General features: G+C 45.3%; 1 protein-coding gene across 2 annotated transcripts in view; it reads left to right on the top strand.

Annotated features, from left to right (window-relative positions):
• Window positions 1-19254, top strand: part of MRTFB (myocardin related transcription factor B) — a 289724-nt gene that overhangs the window by 54134 nt on the left and 216336 nt on the right. The window contains exon 1 of one of the 2 annotated variants that reach the window (XM_066382582.1): window positions 8690-8763. The exons of the other annotated variant lie outside the window; for it this stretch is intronic. The gene's annotated coding sequence lies outside the window, so the exon portion shown is untranslated. Of the gene's footprint in view, window positions 1-8689; window positions 8764-19254 lie in introns of those variants that run through there. 2 annotated transcript variants of the gene reach the window in all.

Here is a 19254-nt window from a genome sequence, read left to right as displayed (position 1 = left end):
AAAAGTGATACAATTTTCTTTCGGCTTTACAACTGTTTACCGGTAATTAATTTTTTTGAGCTGTTGTTAAGTTTTGGGAAATCACTGTCAACTTCCTTTCAGATATGTGCTGAAAGCTTTGGAATCGTTTCCCACAGACTAGCTTCAGCTCTGTATGTTTCAAGCCTCGTCGCTCCTCTGCCTCCCACGTGCTTGTGGGGTGTTCACATTGCCACGTGTCTTCATGTCACAGTTGCAGATGCATGGGCCCAGTGGGTAGGAAGAGTAGTCCTGGAAACTAGTCCTAAACAAGGATATCTAGCAATTTCTTAACTATATGAGGAAGTGGCTGGAAACTGCAGAAATATAGCCCACTCAACCCAAACTAGAAGTATCCCCATTTCAACTTCCTTCCGCTGGACCCAGAACACGCTCACAAAAATTCCGGTGCCCACAAACACAAGAGAAAGAGAGATGGGTGAGGTGGCAGAGAAGTCAGGTGGAAGGAAACATTGGTCTTCACTGAGGATCACAGTTAAACCATCAGAGTCTTGCAAATTTTATAGGAACGTGTGACCATGTGGGCACCTTGCTAGGGGCTTTGGAAGTGCCAATACAAGTGGTAAATGCTGAAGCTTAAGCTTACTGAGCATCACAATATATTTGCCTCTGTCTATTCAGTCTGTACACTCTTCATCCTGGCCAAACTTAATTCAGTCCCATTGCTTGAGCAGCCCCAGTGCTGTCCATGGCTTTGCCTTTGCTTGTGTTCACTCTCCTGTAGACCAACTCCTTCCCAGATCAAACAGCTTCCTCCCACGGAAACATCTTGGACCTTTTCAATTAATTCTCTTCCATCTTCCTCTGCACCCTCATAGAATCTCATCTTTTGCGTCTCTTATTGCATTTGGCAGACACTACCTTAAATTTAAGTCTCACTGAATGTCCGTGACATTTCAGCCATTGTTTGGGCACTGGAGATCCCCCCCCCCCCATAAGGGGGCCAAGTCCAGCATCCTTGGAGCTGATAGGCAAGCTGGGGTGGGAAGTATAAGTACCTTAACGTGCAAAGAAGACCATTTCAGAGAGTGATAGGGCCATATAGAAGATCTGAGTGACTAGAGAGATCTGAGCATTAGCTAGATGGTAGCAGTAGACCTTTCTCTTTTTTTAATTTTTATTTTTAATTTATTGTGTTGACATGGTTTTAAATGCGCCACTCAATTTAATACCCTCTATGCTCTGCATGGTGTCCCCCATGCCCTATGCAAAGTCTCTCTCCATTCCAATCTTACCCCTTTTGCCCTCTCCCTCTACCTTCATCCCCCCCTTCCCTCTGGGAATTGCTACCCTGTTGTCTGTATCTATGAGTTATGTATATATAATTTGGCCAATCACTTCACCTTCTTTGATCCCATCCCTTCTTCCCCCTTCACTCTGACAGCTGTCCCTCTGTTCCCTGTCACCCTGCCTCTGTTTTGCTTTGTTCCTCAATGTTTTGTGTTCATTAGATTCCTAATATAAGTGAGATCATATGATATTTGTCTTTCTCTGCCTGGCTTATTTCATTTAGCATAATAATCTCCAGGTCCATCCATGCCATTGCAAAAGGTAAGGGTTCCTTCTTTTTCACAGCTGTGTAGTATTCTAATGGAAAAGCTTTCTGATGAGCTGACCCTGGATGATGAGTGGAAGCCATTGCCAGGAAGAGCTGAGGGAAAGGCATTCTCAGCATAAGGAACAGCAGGTGCAAAGGCAATAAGGCAGGGCACTGCAAACCCATGGCAGCTCCAGATGAAATTATATTGGGGTCCACTCCCCTTCCTGTTGCCAATTAGCCTTAGTCCCTACAGACTATTCAGGGTCCTCCCACTTCTGTTTCTTACCTAGGTCTTCTCTTTCAGAGTAGAATCCATTTCCGTTTAGAAGTTCTGGATTCTGGATCAAAACATGCCTATGCTATATTCTGGGGCAGGAAAGACTACTGGTTACATGTTAATTAGTAATATATTACTTCATCTCGGGCAGTGTCTGTGCTTATGAACAAGACTCTTAAAGAAGAAAAAATGCCTTAATTTCAAGATGTGCCTCTGATAGTAGGAATATAAGTCACTGTGGCTGATCAGTAGAAGGGATATTTTTAGACTGAGTGAGTACTGAGGCCCTGCAAATCGCTCGTGGTATGGTGACAGCAACACTGGTGTATTATTTTTCTATTGCTACTGTAACGTATTGCCACTAGTTTAGTGGCTTAATGCAACATCTGTTTCTTATTATATCACAGATGTGTAGGTCAGAAGTTCAAATACAATGTGGCTCAATACATCCTTTGCCTGGAGTCTCACAAGACTGAGACCAAAATGTCAGTGGGAATGCATTTGATTCCAGTCAAAGCTCATTTAAGTTGTTAGCTGAATACAGTTCCTTGTGGTTGTAGGACTGAGGTCCCTGTTTCCATCTGGGGGATGGTCTTTGCAACTAGAAGTTGACTACATTCCTTCTTGTGTTTTCTATGTGCCCTCCTCCAGCAACAGTGAGGCAATTCTCTTTCATGCTTCAAATATGACTTCATCAGCCACATCTCTCCAGCCAGAAAAAGATCTCTGAGTCAAAGAATGTTATTTTTAAGTGAGAGGAGGAGAGATAGTGAGACAGACTACTGCATGCACCCTGACTGGGATCCACCTAGCAATGCCCATCTAGGGCCAGCGCTCAAATCAACCAAGCTATCCTCAGTGCCTGAGGCCAATGCTCAGACCAACCAAGATATCCTCAGCACCTGGGGCTCATGCTCGAACCAATAAAGCCACTGGCTGCAGGAGAGGAAGAAGGAGAAAAGGGGGAGAGAGAGGGAAAGAGAAGCAGATGGTTGCTTCTCCTGTGTTCCCTGGCCGGGAATTAAACCTGAGACATCCATAGGCTGGCTGACGCTCTATCCCCTGAACCAACTGGCCAGGGCCAGGATTTTTTTTTTTAATAAATAAATTTTTATTTTAATGGGGTGACATCAATAAATCAGGGTACATATATTCAAAGAAAACATGTCCAGGTTATCTTGTCATTCAATTCTGTTGCATACCCATCACCCAAAGTCAGATTGTCCTCCGTCACCTTCCATCTAGTTTTCTTTGTGCCCTTCCCCCACCCTCTCCTTCCTTCCCTCCCCCCCACCTCCCGTAACCACCACACTCCTGTCCATGTCTCTTAGTCTCGTTTTTATGTGTCACCAATGTATGGAATCCTGCAGTTCTTGTTTTTTTCTGAATTACTTATTTCACTCCATATAATGTTATCAAGATCCCACCATTTTGTTGTAAGTGATCCAATGTCATCATTTTTTTATGGCTGAATAGTATCCCATGGTGTATATGTGCCACATCTTTTTTATCCAGTCTTCTATTTTTTTTTTACAGTGATTAAAGCCTTCCAGCAAACTCTTGGCCAATACAGCAAGAATCCATAAAAGAGTAGTGTCCTTAACATGTTCACCAAGTCCAAGTTGGCCCCAACACCATGCCAAATCCCTGAAAAATGCAACCCAACCCCAGTTCAGTCTGTTATGAGCTGTCACAAGGAGCAGGAGTCCAGGAAAAGTCCGCATGGCACTGGAATTGTTGTCACAATTCTATACTTTGTAGCTCACGTTCAAGTCCCAATGACCGCTGCTTCTAGCTGGTAATGATTCAGGTAGACTGGAAAAGCCATCTGCAGCATGTGTGGAGATGGAGCTTCTGTTCTCCTCTGCCTGGAGAGATGAAACCAGGTTGCTTTTCCCTGGAGCTCTGTGACTGTGGCTTGGTAAAGAGAACCTTGGGACACACTAAGCTGGGTGGCAAAGGTAGATTCATAATAGAAGTCAGGGCCAGGATTTTTAAAAATTATGTGATTATAATGGACCCACCAAGATACTCTTTCCATTTTAATGTCTGCAACCTTAATCACATCTGCAGAGCACCCTGATAAAGTCACATCTGCCCCGTAACCTAACATCTTCACAGGTTCCAGGGATTATGGAGTGAACACCTTTTTGAGCCCATTCTGCCCACCACACTTGGCAAGGGGGAAGAATAACAGGATCTGCACCCTTGCTCTGCCACTTACTCTAACCATGGCAAACTGTTAACCCCTTGAGTTACAATTCACCGTCTGTAGAGGAATGGGAGTGAAGGCTTAACAACTCTGTCATTATCCCATTTTACAGTGAAATAAAATGACCTGTCCAGAAGTACCTCTTCATGCCAACATACACATAGAAATCACTGTAAGTGTGATACGCAATGGCACTGTGATTGCACTTGGGTTGTGTGGCGCCCCCTCTGCCTCCTTCACTAATTCTCCAGTGGGAAGGGGCAGCTGTGGCAGTGTTGGTTGGCAGCCTGGGGTCTGGAGCCAGGTCGCTCTGCTTCAGTCCTGATCCCTCTATGTGCTGCCCAGGGCAAGTCTCTAAGCTCTGTGCTTCAGTTTCATCATCTCTAAAACGGAAAGAGTAGCATCTGCTCCATGGGGTAGTTACAAGAGTAAATGATTTTACGTATGCAAAGGGCTTAGCACTGTGCCTGGCACCCAGCGGCGGCAGCTGGCAGTGACAGCATCCACCTTGCCATCAGCAAACACGTCGCCATGTCCTTCACAGCCCTCTCTACCATTTGCAAGCAGAATTTTTGTCTTGTGTGTTTGCTCAGTGTATATTACAACCACTAGATTTAAGCTCAATTCAGGCTGTTACATAGAGGAGAGTTGCTTATGATTCACTTTTAATTACGTAAGTCATCAAGAATATATTTTGTAAACTAATGGAAACATTTAACATCTCCTTTGAATACCATGTTTCCTCCTGGTCCCTTCTGCCCTCCCCAGAGAGAAGTAGCCCAAAACTGACAATATCAAGTGTTGTGGTGGGGGAGAAATAGAAACACCCAGACGTTGTAAACTGATATGGTCACCGTGGCGGGTAGCCTGGCAGTGGCTATTAAAATTAAAAATGGGCATTTCTCCTGACTCAGCAGTTTCACGTCTCAGAAGACACCTTAGAGCCACATTGGCACATAAGCCAAAGAAGCCACAGAGAAGGATGTTTGTTGCTATATCCTTCATAATAAGCAAAAATGGGACCACCTGCACATTCATCAATAGAGGAATGGTTCAATAAAGCACAGCAGCTCCAGAGAGGCGGGGCAAGAAGTAAATGTGAAGCTTCCGTCTCTATTATTAAATTTCAGGATTCTATTTGTACTTCATATGATTTATTTTGACTATAAAATAAATCATGTAAAGCACATGATAAGGCCCTCTTTATTCATTTAATTCTCACAATTTTATGAGGTGGGTACCCTTATTATCCCTGTTTGAGACACTGAGAAGGGAAGGGACTTCCCCACGGTCACCCCGTGAACCCGGAATTTGAATCTGGGCAGTGATTCCAAGTAAGTAAGATTCATCACTAGGCTCAACAGCTCTTTCTTTCCTATAATGTACAGAATGTGTTCATAGAGCAGCTCAGGTCTTAATATGTAAAAAAGCACTATGCAGCAACTGAGGGTTGTTTAAAGTTCAAAACTTTAAAGGAGCTTGATTATAAAATTTCAAGATCACTACAGAGCAGTATACAGTCATAAATAGGATGACGTAGGTCTTTTTATATAATATTTATTGATTCATTTGAGAGAGAGAGATATAGGAAAGGAAAAATAGAGAGATAAACATTGATCTGTTGTTCCACTGATTTATGCATTTATTGATTGATTCTTGTATGTGTCCTGACCGGGGATCAAACCCGCAACTTCAGTGTATCAGGACAATGCTCTAACCAACTGAACTAATTGGCCAGGGCTGAAGTAGGTCTTTAGGGGCCAGTTCTGTCTTGTTTATTTTGTTTCCTTAGTGCTTATCAATACACCTTGCACATAACAAGAACTCATCAAGTACCATAGAATAAATGAATAACCTCAGTGCTATGTCTGCCCTCGTTTGAAGGTAGGAAGAGGGAGTCCAGCTAGGCCTTCGTGTTCCTCGCTTCCCCTCCTCCAGGCCCTGTGTGCTGGGATACTAGCAGGGCAGGTGCAGGGAGGCTCGGGTTTCCTGAAGCCTGGAGGTGGAGGTCTTTGAGGCTACGTGACAAAGCTAGAGATTCTTGGAAGAGCGATAAAGAAACTAAACAAAAACAAAAACAACTCCTAGAACTACTAACTGAGGATAGCAAGGTTGTAGCATGCAAGGTCAGCTCACAAAAATCAGTCATTTTTCTATAAGCAATGAACCCCTGGATAAAAAAAAAAAAAAAAACTCAAACTACAATATCTTTTACAGTTGTTCCAAAAAATAAAACGAAATACTTTGATATAAACCCAACAAAACATGTATGGAAATTATATGCTAAATGTTTCGAAATACTGACGAAAGAAAAATTTAAAAGACCTAAATAAATGGAGAGTCATGCCACATTCAAAGACTTGATGTATTGTAGATGTCAGTTTTCACCAAATTGATTTATAGGTTTAACACATTTCTATAAGAATCACAGCAGTGTTTAGCCAACGTGATTCTAAAATTTAGATGGAAAGGCAAAGGACCCAGAATAGCCAAAGCCACAAGGAAAAAGAAGGAAAAAGGGAAAGTTATCGACTTACTTTAATGTTAAAGCTTATTATATAGTCAAAATAATCAAAATTATGTGGTATCAGCAAAGGGAGAGATCAAAACATAAAGCATAAATCTTTAAAACTTATAAGAAAACGTAGGAGACACTTTTTATGACCTAAGATTAGATGAAGGGTTCTAGATAGAACACCAAAAACACAATCCATAAAAAGGAAAATAGTGTTAAGTTGGACTTTACCAGAATTTGGAATTTTAGTTTTATGAAAGAACCAGTCAAGAGAATGAAAAGGCAGCCACAGACTGTAAGACAATATTTTCAAAATTTTGGAACTAGAATATATAAAGGACTTTAAAACTCAAAAAATAAAAAATAAAAAAAAAACCGGACAAGAAAACAATGAGAAAATGGGCAAAAAAAAAACAGACAATAGACATTCACTGAAGAGGAAATACAAATGACAAATAAGCACATGAAAAGATATGGCCAATTAAAAAATGTAAAATAAAGCTACAATAGGATATAAGTATACATCCATCAAAGAGGCTCAAAATAATATTGCCTTACCAAGTGTTGGTGAGGATGGAGAACACCGGACCTCTCCTCCTTTGCTGGGAATGTAGAACGGTGCAGTGACTCTGGAGAGGAATTTGGCAATTTCTTATGAAGTTAATTATGCCCTCACCATCCAACCCAGTGCCTGCACGCCTGCACATTCACTCTACAGAAATAAAAAGATATGTCCGCATGAAAATTTATACGTGACTTTTTATAACAGCTTTGTTTGTAACAGCCCCAAACTAGAAACAACCCAAGTGTCCTTTAGCAGGCAAATGGATAAAACAACTACCACTCAGACACAAAAATAAGGTATCGAGCCTGACCCGTAGTGGCACGGTAGATAAAGCGTTGACCTGAAATGCTAGGTTGCTGATTCGAAACCCTGGGTTTGAGCAGTCAAGACATATATGAGAAGCAACTACTGAAAGTTGATGCTTCCTGCTGCACCCCCCTTTTCTCTCACCTCTCTCTAAAACAATCAATAGATAAAATCTTTATAAAAAAAAAGCCCTGGCAGGTTGGCTCAGTGGTAGAGCGTCGGCCTGGTGTGCAGGAGTCCCGGGTTCGATTCCCAGCCAGGGCACACAGGAGAAGCATCCATCTGCTTCTCCACCCCCCCCCTTCTTCCTCTCTGTCTCTCTCTTCCCCTCCCGCAGCAGAGGCTCCATTGGAGCAAAGTTGGCCCTGGCGCTGAGGATGGCTCTGTGGCCTCTGCCTCAAGCGCTAGAATGGCTCTGATTGCAGCAGAGCGATGCCCCAGATGGGCAGAGCATCGCCCCCTGGTGGGCATGCCGGGTGGATCCCGGTCGGGCGCATGTGGGAGTCTGTCTGATTGCCTCCCCGTTTCCAGCTTCAGAAAAATAAAAAAAAAAAAAAAAAAAAAAAATCTTAAAAAAAAAAAAAAGAAATGGCGTATTGATACACCCAACAACTTGGATGGATCTCAAGGGTATTATACTGAATCAAAAAAGAAAAAAGCCAATCTCTAAGGGTTACATACAATATGACTCCATTTATATAATATCTTGAAATGACAAAATTATAGAGACGGAGGACAGATCAGTAGCCACCAGTGGTCAGGGTAGAGTAGGCTCTAACTAGAAGGGGTAGCATGAGGGACTTTTTTTGTGGTGGTAGAATAACTCTTGAGCCTGATGATGATGGTAATTGCACAAATCTATACGTGTTAACATTTTGGAGTACTGTAAAAAGTAAAACTGAATGCATGGAAAAACTGCTGAAATCTGAAGAAGGTATGTAGTTTCGGGTTTTGAAATTGAACGTGGTTATATAAGATGTTAGCCCTGGGGCAAGCTGGGGAAAGCTACCTGAGGACTCTGTACTATTTTTGTAACTTCTTGTAAGTCTAAAATTATTTCAAAATAAAAAGTTAGAAAAAAAAAACTTTCCAAGGACTTACTCATAAAAGTCCGAGGACAGCAATAGACTAGTGTGCAGCCATAAAAACAAACAAAACAGATGCAATTTCTTATGGAGCAGTTCTGCCTTATTTACTGTTATTTCCACAGTGCTCACCATCGTGCATGGCAAACAGCAAGGACTTAACAAGTGGCTGGGGACTAAATGAATAACCTTGGTGCAATGTCTGTCCTAGTCCCACTCGAAAGGTAGGAGACTTCAGTGCCCCTTGCTTCCCCTCCCCCAGGTCGTGTCCTGGAATCCTGGCTGGGCAGGTGCAGGGAGGCTCGGGTTTCCCAGAGCCTGGAGGTGAAGGCTGAGTGACAGGGCTGGGGATTCCTGGGTGTGCAATAAGCAAGTGGGCAGAGGACACCAGCTCTGGCCCAGGCCTACCAGGGTTTCTATCTGGCTGGTTGGCCCTGGGAAGAAAGACCCCCTTATCCTGGTCCAACCTTGGCCTTTGAGTCGCTTTGAACTCCCTACCTGCAGCTCTTTAAATTTTATTGATCCTCTTTGGAGCCCCTTAGGCCAGAGGTTCAATCCCCACTCCAGCTTCCTAGTTGTGTGGTCTCGAGACAGGTCACTTCCCCTCAGTGAGCCTCAGCATCTCCATCGGTAAATTGGGAATAACACCCACTTAGCTTGCTAGACTCTTGAGCGGACATTGAGATTATTCCTCTCAAGGGTTTAGGGCAAGGCAGGTGATTTGTGCTCAGGCAATGTGATGCCTTTCGCCTTCCTCTTCGCGATGTTGCATTGGGCTCCAATGGAGAGGGTTGGGCCCAGCATCTAGGTTTCCTCTTCCCACTGATCCACTCCACCAACCTCTCCTTTGTATCCGGACGATGGAAGTAAGGTCAAACGAGCATCCTAGGCGATCTCAAAGGGACCTGGAAGCCTTTAAAGGACAGCCAGTGGGGCAGGGGTGTGGTCAGGGCTTCCGTGAGGGTGACAAGCAGCTGGTGGTAAGTCAGTGGCCCGGGTTGGAGTCCAAGCTTTGCTCTTTATCAAATATTAGGCACCTTCTTTAAGGTCTTAGAAGCTCAGTGTCCCCATTCTAAAATGGAGACAAAGTTCCCTGACTCAGAGAGCTGTGTGAGTCTTAAATATTTAAAAAGAAAAAAATACTGAGTGTAAAAGCACTGTGTCCCAGGCCCTGGCCGGTTGGCTCAGTGGTAGAGTGTCGACCCGGCGTGTGGGGGTCCCGGGTTCGATTTCCTGCCAGGGCACACAGGAGAAGCGCCCATCTGCTTCTCCACCCCCACCCCCTCTCCTTCCTCTCTGTCTCTCTCTTCCCCTCCCGCAGCCAAGGCTCCATTGGAGCAAAGATGGCCCGGGTGCTGGGGATGGCTCCTTGGCCTCTGCCCCAGGCGCTAGAGTGGCTCTGGTCGCGGCAGAGCGACGCCCTGGAGGGGCAGAGCATCGCCCCCTGGTGGGCAGAGAGTCGCCCCCTGGTGGGCGTGCCGGGTGGATCCCGGTCTGGTGCATGCGGGAGTCTGTCTGACTGTCTCTCCCCGTTTCCAGCTTCAGAAAAATATAAATAAATAAATAAATAAATAGCACTGTGTCCCACACCTGGGGGTTCTTCCATAAATGGCAGGGATAATAATTATTAATAATCATTATTAATCGTCTACGTCCTCTTCACCGTCACGATGCACGTCACAGGCAGGGAATGACATTATAGAATCTGCAGGCATTTGTACTGCTGGAACCGCCCCTCCTCCACCCCCGAGGCTGTCAGGAGGAATCAGTGTCCAGCCAACACAACTGCCCCTGCGTGCTGTCCCCTGGGCACAGCAGTTCACATGGGCAGCGTCCTCTGGGGACCATGCAGAGAGTGGCTATCTGGGTTACCTGCAGTCTCACCTGACTCATTCCCCGGAAACTGGGCCCAGCATTCTGGGCCAGATAACATCCTCCGTGTCCTCAGAAGCCCTGCGTTTAGTCTGGTAGATGCCCGGGCCCGAGGAGGGGAGGGCCAGGAGTGAAAGCCAGGTGACCAGCCAGCAGGCGGCCTCACGGCACACGGTGAGGCAGGGAACTCTGTGTCCTGCAGAGCTTCCGCAGTCTTTGCCCAGCCTGCTGCTGACCTGCCCTCCGCTCCAGCTGTCTGGGGCTCCCAGAAGACACAGGAGCCCCCAGAAGCATTTGGTCCAAAGCCCTTATTTTCTGATGAGGATTCTGAGATCCACCAAGGATTGGTGATGTCCCTGTACAGGCAGGAGCAAAGCAACGCTCCAAACCTGCTCTCCTAGCTCCCAGCTCAGTGCTCGGCCCTCTCCTCACATTGCTACAGATTCAGATATAACTGGGTCCAGACCCGGCTTCCATCACTTCTTTGCTGTGGGAGGAAAAGCTGCAGAGGCTGCCAGTCTCTGCCTCCATTTTATCGTCTGTGAAATGGAATCATAATATGAACCGCATGCTTTGAGAATAAAATAAGATGATGGGCACATAAGATGTTGGGCATGGTAGACATGATAAGTGTGTGGGCATTAGGTTGAAACGGAGATGGGAGGCTCTGGTTGTCATGACAACAGAGGCCCGCTGCTGGCATACAATGGGAGGAGGCCAGAGATGAGAAATGTCTTCCAATGCACAGGACAGACTGACACAAAGAATCATCCTGCTTCAAATGCCAGCAGCCCTCTGATGAGAAACCCATACGTTAACCAAGATTCAGGGAGCAGAGGAATGTCTTGTGAGGACAGACCCAAGGGCAAGGCTCTGATGAGATGAGACATTTGGGGTGGCGTGTCCAGAGTTCCTGCAGGACTAAGTAAGGCTCATGTGGCCTTGACTCTCTCTTTGGTCATTTGGGAGAGGGAGGAAGAAAGACTAGGATTAATTGAGGGCAGTGTTTCCAAACTGGTACATGAAGTTTATCATTTTAATAGTTCATGTATTCAATACATACTAGAAAAATAACTAGCACACCAGATCCATAATTAAATGAATATTTTATTTAAGATAAATGTAAAGGAAGTATTTAAGTTGTTTTTTTTTTAAGTGGATAGGAAATGTTAGGTAATAAGGGCCAACAGTACACAGGTATGCAGAAATCAGGAAGGTTATTGAAAAATGACTCACAATTGGGAAGTTCTGGACGTTGGGTCCCACCAGGCCCTTCGAATAGAACAGTGAGGGTTCTTAGAATAGATATCAAAAATCATGCTGGGAGCATGAGCTGGTAAAAAAAGGAAAACCACTGTTTGAAGGGGGAAGAGAATGGAGATGAAAAGGAAGGTTCTTCACGTCACTCCTCCCTGTTCCGTGGCTGTGAGCTCAGGTCTGTCTCGGCACCAACAGGTGGTGCTACCTTGCCCTTCTAGCTGTGACCTCCTGGGCCCAGGGTAGAGAGGGCTAGGCCCAAGGTCTTACATTTGTTTCCCAGGGCTGCTGTAACAGACTACCACCGGCTGGGTGACTACACAACAGAAATGTATTGTCTCACTGTTTCCAAGGCTGGAAGTCCAAGATCAAGGTCTGGCTCCTTCTGAGCCTGGGAGGGAGCATCTGTTCCCTGCCTCTCTCTAGACTTCCGGTGGCCTCAGGCATCCCTTGGCTTGTAGGGGGTGCTCTTCTGGTGTCTTCACATATTTTTCCTCTGGATGTGTCTGTCTCCGTGTCCAAATTCCCCCGTATTATAAGGAAGCCGGTCTTCCTGATTAGGGCCCACTCTAATCAGGTGTGACCACATCTTACCTTGATCATCTGCAAAGACCTTATTTCTAAATAAGGTCACGTGCATGGATACTGGGGGTTAAACCTCATCATCTTTTGGAGGGTGCACAATGCAACCCATAACAGGCCTGTTCCAGTGAGTGGGCAGGAGGACCCCACCCCCCCAGGCCCGCCTCCCAGAACCCCAATCTCCTCCATAGTTTCTCTGCTCGGTCAACCCTGCCTTTGGCTCCAGGAAGGGCATGTTTTCCTCCATCTCATGGAGACAGAAGTATGGTCAGGAAGCACCTGGCCTTTACCCTTTGACAATTCACTCCTGAGGGGGCTATACTCCAGAATGTGCTCCCCCAAACCCAAGAACAGTCAAAGCCACAAAGTATGCCCAGTTATACCCTGTAGCAGCCCCTGCATCAAACTTGACCTTGTGGAGAGTGTGTGAGGGCGTGCTCCTCTCTAGCCCGTGTGATATACTCCTTTCTATTTTTTATTTTATTTTTTTATTTTTGTATTTTTCTGACGCTGGAAACGGGGAGAGACAGTCAGACTCCCGCATGCACCAGACCAGGATCCACCTGGCACGCCCACCAGGGGCGATGCTCTGCCCACCAGGGGGCGATGCTCTGCCCCTCCGGGGCATCACTCTGGACCAGAGCCACTCTAGCGCCTGGGGCAGAGGCCAAGAAGCCATCCCCAGTGCCCGGGCCATCTTTGCTCTAATGGAGCCTTGGCTGCGGGAGGGGAAGAGAGAGACAGAGAGGAAGGAGGGTGGGGGTGAAGAAGCAAATGGGCGCTTCTCCTATGTGCCCTGGCCGGGAATCAAACCCGGGTCCCCCGCACGCCAGGTCGACGCTCTACCACTGAGCCAACTGGCCAGGGCCAATATACTCCTTTCTATAAACCAGAAGATCAAAGTTTTGTGACTGCAGGGGAACACAGACGGCAGGTGGCAGACCCCCAGGCAGGAATCTTCTGACCCGTAGTTCTGCTTTTATTCTAACTGATCTGCTCCACAGCCCCCCTCCCGCCTTTCTCTTTTGAAAATTTAGTTATTTATTGAATGGGCAGTTTATATAGACACGGTGCAAAATTCAGAGTTGCATCTTGCAATTCTGATGGCTATAGGGAAGTAGTAATGCTACTATTATTGCCATTACTGCTACTAATATGCTTAGATTACACTTATTACAATGTGTCCCAGACTCTTTTCTAAATGTTTATCCTATATTAATCCTCAGCGATCCGATGATGTAAGCATTATCCCTTCCCCATTTTCCTGATGAGAAAACCGAGGCTCCGTGCTGACTTGCATGAGGCCACACTGAGATCTGGCCTCCTGGTCTGAGCTCTACTCACCAGGTCACAATCTCCCACATCAGTGTGTCTGGTTGACAGATGGGCCTGAGAGCAGTTGATCAGCATCCAATCTTTTGCTATTATTATACTGCTGTGAATTTCCTCGCACACGTGTGATTTCCGCACACATGTGACTACATCTTCTAGATAAACGCCTTGGAGTGGAATTGCTGGGTCAAAGGATGTGTGTATGTGTTATTTTTATTTTTACCATGATTCTTTGCTTATCCTTTTACTAAGCAACCGGGCTATAAACTAACTTTGCCTTAGTCACCACTTCTTTTTTTTTTTTTTCTTTCCTAATTACAGTTGACATCCAGTGTTATATTAGTTTCAGGGATACAACAACATGAGTAGATATTTATATAATTTATGAAGTGATCACCCCCGTAAGTCTAATACCCACCGGGCACCACACAGTTATTACAATGTTATTGACTATATTCCCTAGGCTGTACTTTACGTCCCCATGACTGTTCTATAACTGGCAATTTGTACTTCTTAATTCCCTTCCCTTTTTCGCTCATCCTCCCAGCCCCCTCCCATCTGACAACCATCAATTTGGTCTCTCTGTATACATGAGTTTGTTTCTGTTTTGTGTGTGTTTATTTTGTTTTTTTAGAGTCTTACTCCGTGTGATTTAACAAGCAGGTATTGAACAGCAGTGCCTGGGGAGACAGATAGATGCGTGAGCTTGAACGCGGCCCTCACAGTGTAGCAGAGGACACAGACCAATCTCTAGGTAACTCGTACCTAGACTACCTAAATCCGTCATAGTGCAGGAGTGCGAAGGCCTGGTGTCTCAGAGTCTGGCTGGGACAGAACCCCAGTCCCACTGGGTATACTGTCCCGGCCCTTGATGAGCGTACAGTAAACATTAGCCATCCCTACCATCATGACATTCTGGGCCCGTTCCCACCCTGCCTGCAACACTCCCCAAAGCTGAGTAGCCGCTGCCTCCTTTTTATTCTCCCTACTGAGTTCAGAGAATTTAATGATCTTGTCAAGGTTACACAGCCAGGTTACTCTTTTTCTTTTTTTTTTTTCTTTTTCTGGAGGCTCCAGAAATCTGGCTTTTTTTTGGGATATGTCCTGACTTTTTAATGTGAGCAACTAATTTGGATTAAAACCCCAAAAAAGCAACAAACAGCCATTGTCAAGGCCAAACAAAATCCATGTGCGGACCAGATGTGGCTGGTGGGACACCAGTTCGCCTCAGGGTCGGGCAGACGTGGGTTTGTGTCCCAACTCTGCCACTTACAAGGTCTGCAGCCACATCCTGGTTGGGAGCCTGGGTGTCCTCATCTGTGGAAAGGCAGTGATAATCCCCAGTCTGCATGGCTGAGTTTGAGTGATGGACTATTTGTGTAAATTACCTGGCATATTGCAGGAGCTCAGGAGATGGTAGATCACTGTCATTGTTATGGCAGTGACACTAAGGGAAATCAGGGCGATGGTAGGTGGAGATGTTGGAGGGAAACTGATCCATTTTGAGCTTGTCAAGATTTAGGTGTTGAGAAGACACCCCGATGGGGATGTCTAGAGACAGTGGAAATGCACCTGGGGACAGGCTATTTTCATGTGGAGAAAAGGTCTTCCACTGAGATTTGGCATTACACAGAGTGAGACTTATTTTAACTCTTTATATGCATACTTTGGGGAGTTCTGAACATTCATGGGCTTCTGGCCACCACCTTTATGTTGGATGATCTGAAGGCTTGTTGTCCTTGCTTCCTGGTCAATAGCACAATTTCCTGAACTGTCTGCTCTTCCAACCTGAAAAAGGAAGGTCAAACTGGGGCTGGTTCTTAGAGAGAAATTGCAGCACGAGAGACAGAGGTGACGGAGGCTGTGAACAGAGGCCACTCACTTGCCAATGTGAATAAGGAACGAAGATCTCAACTGATGTCAACAAACTGAGAATTCTCCTCCACCATAGGCCCTTGGTCTCTTATTAGAAGACTCAGTGGGTTCTCGTTGGGAGATGTGGGCTCTCATTGCTATGCTGCTTTACATTCTCTCTATGACTTTGGCCAAGTCACTGCTACTCTTTGGACCTAACTAAGGTCATTATTTATAAAGCCAGTGTGTTGGACTGTGTGTTAGTTTGCTAAGTCTGCCAGTACTAAGTGCCGCAGATGGGTGGCTTAAACAACACAAATGTATTTTTTCACAATTCTGGAGGCTGGCAGTTCAAGACCAAAGTGTCAGCACGGTCAGGTTCTGGTGAGAACTCTCTCCTTGGACGATACGTGACTGTCTTCTTCCTGTGTCTTCACATGGTTGCCCGGTGTCAGTCGATGTCCTAATCTTCTTGTTAGGACACCAGGCATATTAGGTTAGGGCCTCCCTGATGTCCTCATTTCTATTTAATTACCTCTTTAAAGGCCCTATCTCCAAATAGAGCCATATTCTGAGGTCCTGGGGATTAGGATTTCAACATATGAATTGGGGAGGGTCAGCCCTAATAGACCAGATCAGTGTTTCTCAAAGTATGGGCTTCCGCTGCTAATGAAATTGATTTTACGTCAAATGCAGAAATATATCTGTATCACTGACCTATGGCTATATAACGAATACCCCCAAACTTAGTGACTTAACACAGCTCACATTTATTGCCCCACAGTTTCTATAGGTCAGGAATTTAGAAGCAACCTAGCAGGGTGGTTCTGATTCAAGCTGTCTCATGGGATGCAGTCACATCAGGCTTGTCTGGGACTGAGACTGGTGGATACATCTGGAAAGTGGATCAAGATGGTGTTGGCTGTCGGAGGGAGCCTTCTGTTCTTTGCCATGTGGCTGCTTGAGTGTCCCCAGAACATGGCACCTGGCTTCTTCCAGAATGAGCAATGGAGAAAACAAGAAAGCTAGGAGGAAGCCGCAAAGCCTTTTATGTCCTAACCTCAGAACTCAGTCGTTGCCATTTCCACAGTCCCCTGAACGGGAGACTGTGAATGAATAGGACACAGGTCAGCCAGATTCGGAACCACCCAGGGCATGAATTCCAGGAGGCGAGCATCACGGAGGGCTAGCTCAGAGACTGACACAGTAGACACTGAGTTTTATTTTCTGATTAACTAATGTTCTGGTTATCTAATTTATATTTGTACACACAGAAAATATATACAGGGTGGGGCAAAAGTAGTTTTACAGTTGTCAGTATGCGAAACACAGAGTTTATTTATTTCTTTTTTTTTTTTTTTTTTTGTATTTTTCTGAAGCTGGAAGCTGGGAGAGACAGTCAGACAGACTCCCGCATGCGCCCGACCGGGATCCACCCGGCACGCCCACCAGGGGCGACGCTCTGCCCACCAGGGGGCGATGCTCTGCCCCTCCGGGGCGTCGCTCTGCCGCGACCAGAGCCACTCTAGTGCCTGGGGCAGAGGCCAAGGAGCCATCCCCAGCGCCCGGGCCATCTTTGCTCCAATGGAGCCTTGGCTGCAGGAGGGGAAGAGAGAGACAGAGAGGAAGGAGGGGGGGTGGAGAAGCAAATGGACGCTTCTCCTGTGTGCCCTGGCCGGGAATCGAACCCGGGTCCCCCGCACGCCAGGCCGACGCTCTACCACTGAGCCAACCGGCCAGGGCCAGAGTTTATTTTTGTATTATTATTTATTAATTACTGTATTCCATATGAACAACTGCAAACGTAGTTTTGCCCTATCCTGTATTCTTATTTTGTGCTGTTTTAATGCACATGAGTAATATGCTATGTATAAATATATAGCCTGCTTTTTTTTTACTCAATAATAATATGTTTTCTGAGATCAATCTGTGTTGATATAAGTAGATTTGATTCATTCCCTTAAGTTTTAAGTACATGCCATTTTTATTTATTCATTCCCCTATCAATAATCATTTATATTATTTCCAATTTTTTGTATGTATAACAGTTATAATTCAAACATGCCCTAGGATAAGATGAGAAGAAAACTTGCTGGGTTCTTAAATATGTGTATTTTGTATTTGCTAGATGGGGCAAATTGTTCTTTACAACAGTTACACTGATTTACAAATCCCCTACAAAACAAGAATGTTTCCTTTTCACCACAGTATTACTAACATTTGATGTTGCCAGACATTTTAATTTTTGCCAATCTGATAGGCAGAGAAATGCTATCTCAATGTTTTGATTTTTTTAATTGTGGTAAAAACAAATAACATAAAATTGACCATCTTAACCATTTTTAAGAGTACGGTGTTAAGTACATCCTCACTGTTGTGCAATGGGTTCTCTTCATCTAGCCAAACAGAAACTCTATACCAGGTGAATGATAACTCCCCCTTCTCCCTCCACCCAGCCTCTGGTAACTTGTTTAAGTAAATAATACAGTATTTGTCTTTTTATGACTGTGGTATTACACTTTGCATAAGGTCCTCAAGGTTCATTCATGTCGTAGCATGTGACAGGATTTCCTTCTTTTTTGAGGCTGAATAATATTCCATTGTGTGGATATGCCCATTTTTTTTATCCATTCATCCATAAATGAATATTTGGGTTGGTTGCAGCTCTTGGCTATTACGAATAGTGCTGCTATGAACACGGGTGTGCAAATATCTCTTCTTTTGATTCTTTTGGCTCTCTACCCAGAAGTAGGATTGCTCAATCGTATGGTCATTGTATTTTTTTTAATTTTTTTTTCTTAGATTTTATTCATTTTTTAGAGAGAGGAGACAGAGACAGAGAGAGAGAAAGGGGGGAGGAGCAGGAAGCATCTACTCCCATTTGTGCCTTGATCAGGCTAGCCTGGGGTTTCAAACCGGCAACCTCAGCGTTCCAGGTTGACGCTTTTACCCACTGCACCACTGCAGGTCAGGCGGTCATTGTATTTTTAATTATTTTGAGGAACCTCCATCGGGTTCTCCATAGCAGCTATATCATTTTGTACTCCAACCAGTAGTGCCCAAGGCTTCCAATTTCTCCACATTTCCATTAACGCCTTGTTATTTTCTGGTTTTCTGATAGTGGCCATTCCACATTTTAAGTTTCCCTCTCCCTGAGTACAAGGAAGATCAGACATCTTTATATACTCCCCTTTCAAACAAGGGGGAAGTTACAGGTCTGGGAGATTAAATCACGTCCCCCAAAGCAAGGGCTAGTCAGAGACGCAGCCATATCAGAATCCAGAGTTGTGTGGTCCGTACTCCCTTGTTCTCTCCACCCCGTGACCCTGCCTGCCTTTAAACTGGCTGTGCTTCTTTAAGAAAAGAAAGGAGAGGAAAGAGCGGCTCCTGGCTCTCTGGATCCCTGCCTGTTGCGCCTCTGACAAGGGGGAATCCAAGGGCATTATTTTTCTTGGATCTGCAGGCTGAGTGGCGTTACCTCCACCTAGGAGGAAGCGGTGTCTAAGCTAATACCCCGGACGGGAAATGTGTGCCCAGAAGATTAGCTCTATTGTGTGGGGCTGGACGCTTTCCATTGACTTTGTTTATGGGACAGATTGTTTTTGTGAAGTTGTTTGCTCCGGTGAGTCCCCATGCCAGCGCCCTCCTCGCCTGCCCGTGGAGAGGGTCAGGTTTATGGGTAGCCCAGAGCATGCATGCCAGGAAAGGCTACAAAGGAACAGCTCCCCTGGGGGACTTCAGGAGTGGATCAGGGGGCTTCCTCAAACAGTAAAACTGTGGCCCTCTTTTATTTTATTTCAAAAATGGTGGTATTTTCT

The sequence above is a fragment of the Saccopteryx leptura genome, chromosome 4 (genome assembly GCF_036850995.1).
Source record: "Saccopteryx leptura isolate mSacLep1 chromosome 4, mSacLep1_pri_phased_curated, whole genome shotgun sequence".
NCBI lineage: Eukaryota > Metazoa > Chordata > Mammalia > Chiroptera > Emballonuridae > Saccopteryx > Saccopteryx leptura.
This window is presented reverse-complemented; position numbering and strand designations above follow the sequence as displayed.